At 42.3% G+C, this 10,438-nt stretch overlaps 1 long non-coding RNA gene across 1 annotated transcript in view; it reads left to right on the forward strand.

Moving 5' to 3' along the window:
* LOC122421611 overlaps window positions 1-9,042 on the forward strand; it is a 29,949-nt gene extending 20,907 nt beyond the window's left edge. Inside the window, exon 3 of the long non-coding RNA XR_006263526.1 lies at window positions 8,728-9,042. This is a non-coding gene — a long non-coding RNA (uncharacterized LOC122421611). The remainder of the gene's footprint in view (window positions 1-8,727) is intronic.
* Window positions 9,043-10,438: the final 1,396 nt, after the last annotated feature.

The following is a 10,438-nucleotide window of genomic DNA, read 5'->3' on the forward strand; positions in this document are numbered from 1 at the left end:
CCCCTTCCACAAAACATTTGATGCCATACAATGAAACACAGCAAGGCTGAGTACTGCTGCTCTGCAGCACTGCCCAAATATCACATGATCCTCATCACATGCAACTCAGACATACCTGTAAATATATAATCTCCACATTCCAGTGTGAGGTGTACCATCAAGCAGAACGCAGTCAATTGTCAAGCAGATGGCCCTAGCAATTGAGAATTAAACCATCTCTACAAGGTATAAATAAATAACAACATGGAAAGAAAGAAGTTTGCTAGATGCAAGATGCCAGCTGTAATTTCAAGAAAATGTTGATTGCATGCTTCAGGAACATTTCACAAAGCCTTGCTCCAATACAGATTTTCCTTGTAAGGTAGCATGAAAAAAAAGAGAGAGATTTTTATTTTTACTTGGTGTTTATTGTTTCTTCGTCAGCAGCTGTGCCGACGTGGTGTTGATTATGCAGAGAAGAATTATTTTGATTATTGACAGTTGGCATTCTTCTCATAATTTGGAGTTCTTCATCTCAGAATTGTTTCCTCACCTCCTCTCCTGTCTGCACATGAATAAAAATCTAAAAGCACTTGCCAGGATTCTTCCCCAAAGCAGCTGTTAGGAGGAACGTAGTTGAAAGTTCAGATGCAATTTGATTTTAAACTCTCCCTGCCGTTTATTCCTTTCTTTGAGCATCACTTCAGAGCAGTGGAGCTTGTGGGGTTCATCACAAGTGTCTGAAAGGCCTCTCGAAGGGACGCCACACTCTTTTGTGGATTGCCTTTCCCCTTCACCTTTGTTGGCGGGATGTCCTGTCTTTCCTTGCTGTTCCATTCAGAACTGTACGCCTGCAGATTACCAGTTAAAGTTGGCCAAAATGAATAGTCTGTGCTACTTTCCATATTTTTTTTCCTCAGAAAAAGACTGCTTGAAAAGCAAAAGTGATCTGAAGATCCCCTTTTTGGGTAATTTCCACTTGGTGTTTGTAACAGATTCCTTTGGTGTCTCATGTCAAATCTCCTTACCTATCTGTTTAAGCCTGATTTAAGACAAACCACCTCTAGCACTCTCTCCCTGGAGGGAGTTAACACCCCTGAGGACAGCCTTCCATTTAGGGGGTCAGAAGACAGTGAAAAATGACCGAGCTCCTCCTCCTGTGGGAGGGAAGTTCTGAGAGGCATTTTAGCTGCTTCTCAGAAATCCTGGAAGATTCAAGCATACTATCCACATCAATGACCCCAAATACTTCCTTATGTTGGCTTTTTCTCTTCCTTAGCACGTTCCTCTTAACCAGGGTCGTGCACCCAAATCCTTGTCTCAGGCTCTGCTTTTGGGGAACACAAAATGAAACATTCTGTGAAAAAAATTTTTTTCCCCATTGCATTTCTGTATTACCATCTTGCTGTTCTTCTCCATTTCTTTTGTTTTGGAGTAAGTAATAGAGTCTATTCTTTAAAAAAAAATGTAGAAGTTATATAGATACATTAAAAATATTCTTTCTCTCCTTATATATATATATTTAAAGTACATGTACAAATGTGTATGTGTATCTTTAATTTTTGCATCTCTTTGTGGGTAAAGTATATTGTAGGCAGAACTGTCTTGGGTCAGACACCCGGGGTTGAATTGCAGCCCTGTAGCCTTCCAGTCTTCTGAACTTGGGGTAGTTATTTACTCTTCCTCAGCCTTAGCTCCCGCCCCCATAAACTGAAGTGGGCATATTTATAGGGCTGTTATGCATATTAACTGGCATTGTGTGAGTGTAACACACTAGCATGGTTCCGAGCACTTAGCAAGCTCTTCGCATATCTTCTCTGGTAGCTCAGCTGGTAAAGAATCTGCCTGCAATGCAAGAGACCCTGGTTCAATTCCTGGCTCAGGAATATCCACTGGAGAATGGATAGACTACCCACTCCAGTAGTCTTGGTCTTCCCTGGTGACTCAGATGGTAAAGAATCCACCTACAATGTGAGAGATTTGGGTTTGATCCCTGCATTGGGAAGATTTCTTGGAGAAGGGAACAGCTACCCACTCCAGTATTCTGGTCTGGGGAATTCCATGGACTGTATAGTCCATGGGTTCGCAAAGAGTTGGACACAACTAAATGACTTTAACTCACTAACATATCTTAGTGATTATTATAAAAAACAAGACAAAGCAAATTCCTCTGTCACACTGTACATTCTTGCCCTACTTTCTGGGGAGGAATGGAATGGGGGCAGGGAGGAAACCATTGTGTCTGCTGTATATCTTTCCAAAACTTTTTCTGTGTTTGCACAAACTTAAAAAATGCATATGTATATGCATTTTTGTATATTTAATTTATCTTTTATGCTTGTGGGACCATAGTATACATACTCTTCTGCAATTTAACATCAGATCTTGAACATTCTCCTATGTCAAAATATGTACATCTGTTGCATTAAAAAATGGCTGTATGATACTGTTTTGCATGAATGAACCCATTTGGGAAACTAATTTTATGTGTCAACTTGACAGGACCATGGGATGCTTAGATATTTGCCAAACATTATTTTGGGTGTTTCTGTGAGGGTATTTTTGGAGGAGTTTAACATTTAAATAATTAGAGTAAAGCAGATTGCCCTCCCTCATGTGGGGTGGGCCTCATCTAATCCATTGAAGGTCTGAATAGAACAAAGGGTTGATCCTGTCCTGGGAAGGGAGAATTTCCTCCAGTCTGATTGCCTTCAGTATGAGACATCAATATTTTTTCCTGCCTCTGAACACAAACTAAAACACTCTTCCTGAGTCTTGAGCCTGCCTGCATTTGGACTGGAGCTGTACTATCAGCTCTCTTGGGTCTCCAACTTGCTAACTGTGCATCTTGGGACTTGTGAGCCTTCATAACTGCATGAGCCAATTCCTTATAATAAAATAGCAAAGTCATCACTTTGCCAGCAAAGGTCCATATAGTCAAAGCAGTGGTTTTTCCACTAGTCATGTATGGATGAGAGAGTAGGATCATAAAGAAGATTGATGCTGAAGAATTGATGCTTTCAAATTGTGGTGCTGGAGGAGACTCTTTAGAGTCTCTTGGATTGCAGGGAGAACAAACTAGTCAATCCCAAAGGAAATCAACCGGAATAGTCATTGCAAGGACTGTTGCTGAAGTTGAAGCTCCAATACTTTGACCACCTGATGTGAAGAGCTGAATCACTGGAAAAGACCCTGATGCTGGGAAAGATTGAAGGCAGGAGGAGAAGGGGTGACAGAAGATGAGATGGTTGGATGGCATTACCACCTCAATGGGCACGAATTTAAGCTAACTCCAGGAGATAGTGGGGGACAGAGGAGCTTGGCATGCTGCAGTTCATGGGGTTGCAAAGAGTCAGACACAACTTAGCGACTGAACAACAACAATAACATATATCTATGTCTATACTGTGTGTGTTCTACTGTGCTTAGTTGCTCAGTTGTGTCTGACTCTGCGACCCCATGGAGAATAGCCTGCCAGGCTCCTTTATCCATGGGGATTCTCCAGGCAAGAATACTGGAGTGGGTTGCCATGCCCTCTTCCAGGGGATCTTCCCAACCCAGGGATTGAACCCAGGTTTCCTGCATTGCAGGCAGATTCTTTTCTATCTGAGCCAACACGGAAGCCCAAATCTATACATGTTTGTAAATTAATAGGGGAAACATTCATACATTACATAATTAACAGGGGAAAGGGCAAAACAATGGTGTATTAGCCAGGCTTCTCCAGAGAAACAGAACCAATATGTACATACATGTTTGAGGGAAGCTGGTAAGATGACTGTGGTCTTGTCATGGAGACTCTTTGACTTTTTTAATTCACCAGAGACTTCCCCATTCCCACCAGCGCCTTTAAATAGATCAGCTTTCTTGGACTCAGTCTTCCTTCTTGATTTCCAGGCTCACAGCCTACTGTTTAAGGATACAGTCCCCAAGGATGTCGTGATGATGCAGGATAAAGTCACTCTCAGGAGGATAACAGTCCTGGCTTCAAAGCTGACCCAAGGGAGCTGTTAGAACAGTGCTCTCTGGAAGTTCCTGTGCCATCTCTGAAGATCTGAGACAACTAAGAGTCAGATGGGTTTTCATAACCTCTTAGCAATATCCAGGTCCTTCAATGTAGTGTTTCTGAAGGCTGTAGGCAGACTACCCAAACCCAGAACTTTTTATCTGTGATTTTACATCAAAAGCACTTTGTTCTAGACATATTTTTATGTCCAGCAGCAGCAGCGGCCCTGAGCATGGAGGTCTCCAGCTCCAAGGAAGGCAAAGCTTAAAAGGGGACAATGTGCAGTTTAGGATTTCCCAGCTTCTCTCCTACCTGGAAGTAAAAGAAGATTCCTGGTGTTGGATGCTCTGTACTGAGGGTCTTCAGGATGGAGTGGACTCTCCTCTGTTGAGTGGCCCTATTTTGATCTACAAAGCCCGGCATGAGCTTCTATGGCTCTCAGGAACCAGCTAGTCACACAAGTTCTGCCTCTTGGAGGCCACAAGTATAAAGAAAGAAGAACACTGAAACAAGTCAGATGTCATGCTTCTGTTCTATTCCATTCTCCTCTCTTCTATTCTCTTCCACTCCATTCTATGCTGTTATATTTAATTACTAGACATTCTAGTCTGTGAGGTCTCATTCCATTTGAACTTGGGACTTTTTATTCTATGTTATTCTGGTTCATTCTATTCCATCTCATCTCTTCCCACTCCATCACATTCCATTCCATTTTACAGGTGTGTAGAATGAGTTCTTGCCTAATGCAAGGGATTTTATTAGATGTTACTAAGGCTCTGTGTGTGTGTGTGTGTGTGTGTACACACGTGTTTTGAAGGGTAGTTTTCAGGATATCATTATAGTAGACAAAAATTCCATATTTCTTGCACCTATAAGAATTTTCAGGAGGCAGTCTTAAGTGAATTTGAAATATTACAAAGTAAAGATTCACCTGTGCTTCCCACGTGGTGTAGTGGTAAAGAATATGCCTGCCAATGCAGGAGACGTGAGATGAAGATTCCATCCCTGGGTCTGGAAGATTCCTGGAGAAGGCAATGGCAACCCGGTCCAGTGTTCTTGCTTCAAGAATCCCATGAACAGAAGAGCCTGATGGGCTATAGTCCATAGGTTTTCAGAGAGTCAGACACGACTGAGCAACTAAGCATGCATGCACAAAGTTTACCTAGAGAGCATTGGTACTTGCAGTGAGTTAAGGAGAATTCAAGGTGTTAAGTCCCGTATGTTTCTTTTCTAGTGATCTGTAGGTGATCATGTTTATTAGCAATGCAAATCCTGTGGTAAATTAAGATGAATTTCAGTCTATATTTAAAAGTTTAAAAGGTGGAAGACCCCAAATTACAAAAAGAACCATAAAGTGAGTGTGTGTGTGTGTGTGTGTGTGTGTGTGTGTGGGTGTGCTCAGTCATGTCCAACTCTTTGTAACCCCAGGACTGTAGCCTATCAGGCTCTTCTGTCCATAGGATTTTCCCTGCATAGGTACTAGAGTGGGTTGCCATTTCCTCCTCCAGGTGATCTTTCCAACCTAGGGATCGAACTCGTGTTTCCTGAGTCTCCTGCATTGGCAGCAGATTCTTTACCACTGAGCCATCTGGAAATCCTGTAAGGTGAATAGAGAAGGTATATGCTTTCAAATGTATTTCTCAACTGTCCTTCTTCAATGTTGGCTGCAATGTGGACACTGACATCTTTTTGTTTTTGTTATTTTTCTTGGAAAGTCAGTTATTCTGGGAATAAAATATGTCCTCAAGAGATAGTCTAGTGTCATTGTTAGTAAGATCATGGGCTTTTATAAAGAACTGAGTTAGAAGATCAGTTCTACTAATTCTAGCCATATGAACTAGGGTGTGTTCCTTAAGCACTTGGATAATAGTCTCTTTCATGGTGTTCTTGAAAAAAATTAAATGAGATAATGCATATGGAGTGCTTAGGGTCATATTACCGATATTAAGTGGCCAATAAATGTCAGTTATTAGTTGAAAAATAGGGACAGTATAATACTTTTGGGGATGTTTTTGAGGATAAACTGAGATGCTTATAAAGCATTGAAGTCAATGGTAAGCCCTCAACTAGATGTTCAGATCATTGAGACCATTGTTTTTGTTATTACATCTTATCTGTACAATATGGATAATATAATTAACTTAGTATAGTTGTAAAGATGAATTGAGATAATGTGTGTGAAGTATATTTAGTGCTGTGCCTGGCACAGAGGGAGAACCAAATAAATTTTAAACTACTGGGGGACAGGAATTGTGTTACTTACACTGAGTACCCCAGCCTCATGCTTGACACATAAAAGGTATCCAATAAGTATTTTGTAAATAAATGAATGAATCACTGTATTATAAATTAGGTTCTATTCTACCGCAAATGTAAAAGGAGATCTTGGAAAAATGTTCTGGTCTCCTTTAGAATCTGATGACCCCTGAAAAATGAGGAATAAAATAAACCCGAGGAGACAGGATGTTCCCAAACTCTGAGATCATCGTCCTAATCCCCTACATTAGAAAGGTCTTTATGGTTCACAAAGAATGTTCACATCCATTATGTCATCCAATATAAAAAAAATTAAAATAAAACAAGCAAGAAATGTCCTTAGGGTCGGCCTGGACAAGGAACTCAATCTCTTACAAATGGTTTAAAGCCCCCTCTGTCTCCCTACAGACATTGCTTATAGAAAACTTCAGGCACAGAAATGCTACCCAGCTTGATTTAGCTTAAAGAAACCTTTTGTGACCTTATAAACAAACACAGCCCAGTGGGAACTCAAGTGGAATTTCAGAATTTTGAAGATGAGCTGAGAGAATTTGCTCAGAAATGGGGTATATTAAAACAGTCTCTACCAAAGGAGTGAAACAATAAAGAGATTGACTCAGAAGAGAACAAAAAGGCTAGTCCTGCTTATTGGTGAGCAGTGAGCTCCTGACTCATTAGAACTATTGACTGTGGCAATAATGTTTGGGAACATTGCAGTCTCATGAGCGAGCTTATAATGATGTTCATCTCGTGTGGATGGACGGCCTTACATAAACTCTGACTGCTCGTGGAAAAGAGCTTCTTATCCTTAAAGTATGCTATGGGCAAGGCTGATTAAAAGACGTTTTTATGAATGTAAATGTCAACTTTGAAATGCCTGTCCTCTGATATAGTGCCGTGTGTTCATGCACGCATTGGGTAAATGCGTTTCGACCTTTTGTCCTGAGTGAGTGGGTTAGGCTAGTTGGTTAATTGAGTCATTGAAAGAAAGACAAGTGCTGTATTGGTCGAGGTCCCAGCAAGAAACAGATGGTTCAAATGGAGTTTCAAATGGAGGGACTTTATTGACCAAGGTATGAGCAGGGCTGCTCCCAGATAAGTCAAATGAATAGACAAAAGGACTGAAGTATGAGCAGGGTTACAAAGTAGGGACAAGGGGTTGTGAATGAGGTCCCTAGACACTAGCCATAAGAAGCTGTGTGAACCCCTCAGGTGTACCTAGCATTAGGGCAACCCAAAAGCTCACAGGAGCTGTGATCCTGGAAAAACAGATCCCATCATAGATGCGGGGAAGCAGGGAAGAGGCTCTGGCCTCTCTTCCGTCTCTCGCTCTGGTTCCCTGCAGGTATTTCCCAGGGTCAAACCCATCTGGTTGCTAGCAGGTGAGGGAACCTGGGAAGCAGTCTGCTGGGGCTCCCAGGGACAGAACATGACACAAAAACATGGGTCTTGGGGTGAGTCATACCATCTTTGTCACAACTACTCTTTCTGCCAGTGTAGGGTCAAAGCTGGCGTAGATAATAAGGAGATGAATGGGTATAGCTGTGTGTCATTAAAACTTTATTTACAAAACAGTGGGCCAAATCTCCAGTTACAGTTCACTGACCCTCAGCCTTAACCTCAGACTTATCAGAGAATGGTTTATATATTGACTCCAGCATAAGCTCAGTTACTGAATTCCTGGGTAGCAGCAGGCAACAGCAGCAATGTCCTCATTAACTCTTTCTGGCAGGGACCTATTGCCACTTGGTTTCTGCCTTGGGTATCGTACAAGTTGAAGCAATTGCCCCACACAGGCTTAATGCACACCAGAGAAGACTTTGGTGGAAGCCTTCAGCACACTTGAAATGAGGACATAAATAATTCAAGTGAATCCATAAATGATTCAAGCTTGTTCCAGTAGTGTGTGCATGGACATAAGCGTGCGTGTTGTGTTCTGTGTCATGAGCAAAAGGGCAATGTTAAGACTCTCATATGGATCAGTGGGCAGCTCAGAGGCGCATAGTCTATCTCCTCGTTAAGCCAGTGGACTTTGGGGAGATGGGAGCAGAAGTAAGCAATGACTACCCCAGTAAGAACAAACAGAGGCCTTTTATTAAAAAGCCTGTTACAGCAGGGGAGTCAACCACCATCCCTGGTGTTTGGCAAAGACTCAGGGGCAGGCAGGGGAGAGGGAAAGTTTTATAGTGAGAAAAGGGAAGGCTTCAGTGTGTTCTGATTGAAGGCTGTCCTCCTGGGGAGGCTGGGGGCAGACCAGCTAGGAGCCGGACATCCTAGGGGCTTGGTTTGGGAACATATTTGGCTTTCTCTCGTTGGTCCTGAGTTGGAAGAGAAGGCAAAAATGAGAGAAGCTGGCATCATTGACCAAGTCCTGCCTGGTTTGGATTGATTGCTAACAAGTTTGTGGTTTGGCCTCCCAGGCTGGATGTTCAAGTGGTATAGCTGGTCTGGCCATTGGCTGTTTATATATTCAGTCTCTCTTACAGGTTAGTGCTGACCGTCTTTCCTGGCTCTGTCTCCACTTGGATGTTGTTAAGACAGGAAGAGCATCTCAGCAACCAGCTCCTCTGCTCTGTACCAACTCACGCGGGCCTCCATGGCCATGAACATTTTCCTTACTGAGACTCACAGTGGATCTCCAGTTGCCCAATTATCACAACACTGACTTAGTGTTACCAGGAACAGCTATGGCCTCATTCTCTGAATTCCCCTAAAAACAAGTATACTATCAAGGGTGAAACAGATCACCAGTCCAGGTTGGATGCATGAGACAAGTGCTCAGGGCTGGTGCACTGGGAAGACTCAGAGGGATGGGATGGGGAGGGAGGCGGGAGGGGGAATCGGGATGGGGAACACATGTAAATCCATGGCTGATACATGTCAATGTATGGCAAAAACCACTACAATATTGTAAAGTAATTAGCCTCCAACTAATAAATGAAAAAAAAAAAAACCTCACTCTTATGTCAGTCCTTTTATATAAATCTCACATTCTTCCCTTAATGACCTCATCCTTGACAGCATAATCTCCTTGTTCCTCCCCAGGTCTCCCCATGAGGTGGACCCAACTAGGTCATGTACGCATGCTTCTCCAGTCATTCCTTACCTCATTTGCATATAGTTTGCTCATAATTTTATCACCTCAAGAGACATTCTTGAGCCAGGATGACCCCATGTGGAGTGTACCTAGTGACATCTCCATTCAGGCCTAAACAGCTGTGGTCAGTTTCCTTCTGTATCCAGTTTCTCTATTGTAGTGTAGGTAAAAGATTGCACATCCTTTCACAGGTCTGTGCATTTTTTCTTCTTGCCTCAGTTCTTCCTTCCTACAAGATTTATCTCTCTCCTGCATTTGGCTGGATTGAACAGTTTGTCATGAATTTGCTAAATTACTGGATGCCTTTTCTTTCTTCTAAAATAAAATGTATAACTCCCCAAATTTAGTTTCTGATCACTTCTCTCTCAACAGCCACTACCCTCTTTGCTCTGAATCAGACAAGCCCTGTAGGTAGTCTTTGTGTGTGTGTGTGTGTGTGTGCGCGCGCGCATTTGTTCACCTGAGTCAAATGGCAACATTCTTTTTCATAGACTTGCAAACCCTTGGAGCTGAAAGGGATCTCAGAAGTCAGGTTAATATTCTCCAAATGGGATACATAACGCTGGATGGTTATACATGGTGATGTTGGCTAAGCATTTCATGTAATTTTAGTTGTTGTGTATTTATTTTAATCTATTAGAAAAATTTATGTAATTGTTACATTAAACTACATGAGTTCATAAACATTACTGTCAAGGATGAGGTTGAGTCATATGGTATCTTAGAAACTTATTGTTCTCCATGTATATGAACTGCAGGTACTGACGGGTAGTACCTAGATATGACTAAGATCATGAAAGTAGAATTTTTGGAAGCACCAATCTGCTCCAACCTCCCCAGGGCTACACAAGAGGAAATGGAGTCTTTGAAAAGAGACGGGTTCTATCCCGGGCCCCTCAGCTTGATAGACGCGGAGCTCGAGTTAGATCAGGTCCAGATTCCCAGCGTTCTTTCGTTCAGTTCCCAGAGACTCCTCCTTAGAAACTGTGAGCTCAGCTGCAGAATGAAGACCATGGTCCATAATGGCTCCTGGGGGATGGGTTTGCAAAAGCACAAGAAGCTGGACAAAAGCCTATTCTAACTACATGGCAAATTACCTG

This window comes from Cervus canadensis, chromosome 18 (assembly GCF_019320065.1).
Source record: "Cervus canadensis isolate Bull #8, Minnesota chromosome 18, ASM1932006v1, whole genome shotgun sequence".
NCBI lineage: Eukaryota > Metazoa > Chordata > Mammalia > Artiodactyla > Cervidae > Cervus > Cervus canadensis.